Source organism: Triticum aestivum, chromosome 6A (genome assembly GCF_018294505.1).
Source record: "Triticum aestivum cultivar Chinese Spring chromosome 6A, IWGSC CS RefSeq v2.1, whole genome shotgun sequence".
Lineage (NCBI taxonomy): Eukaryota > Viridiplantae > Streptophyta > Magnoliopsida > Poales > Poaceae > Triticum > Triticum aestivum.
The window spans coordinates 607742262-607743252 of NC_057809.1; positions in this window are offsets into that span (position 1 = coordinate 607742262).

Sequence of the window (991 nt, forward strand, 5' to 3'; positions counted from 1 at the left end):
TTGAAACCCCTCCTAGTACACTCATTTTTCTAGGAATGTATCCGATGATATTTCTTTGGGAATGTAACTGATGAAACTAAACTGTGGCGAGTAACATGGTTTGGGGTTGTGCAAATGTATCCGACTTAGAAATATCAAGCGCTACTAGTTAATTACATTGATAGTATTTGAGACAAAGACGCTCGAGGATAACATGGATAACCATGGAATGCTATTTTGGGAGAACTTCCAAATGAAAAAAAATTCCAGAGCAAGATATTTGGGTGTTGTCGGGGATATATCTCGCGGTGTAACCCGCTGGATGTATGACCCGGCTGGAGCGTGGAGACTCACTGGTGACCCGCCTGGAGCTTGGCGATTCACAGATAACCCGCTCGATCTTGGCAGCTCATTAGTAATCCGGCGGACGGGTCAGATGGACAACAAGGTCCAAGGCCCAGAAAGCCTTACAAAGAAAGCAAGACTAGGACTCCACTTATGATTGAGTAATCATAATCCTACTAGGACTAGTCATGTAACCCGTCCCTTCAACATATGTAAGGAGGGGCAGGGCACCCTAAGAGGGACAAGAAACAATCTCTAGGGCTAGACACAAAGGGGGAGCCGACTTATGCGGCGACTCTCTCATGAGCATAATAAGATCGATCTAGGCACAAACAACATGTAGGGCTATTACCGGATAATGTTTTTGGGGCCTGAAGCTGTCTAAATCCTTGTCTTGTGTTGCGTCTCTCGATTCCGCTCAACCCCTCTCAAGCTACTACAAAGATGCGTTAACCTCACGACTAAGTCCTCACACTAGGACATCTGCCGTGACAATTCCACGACAGTTGACGCCCACCATGGGGCACGCGCACGGTGATGTTGAGTTCTTGGAGGGATCTCTCTCAGAAATCAAGAGTCTTGCAAACAACCGGATAACGAAAAGACGGTGCGGAGGATCTACATGAACTATGTAGTTCGTCGCTCAAAAATTGAAAAAAGCTCGGGA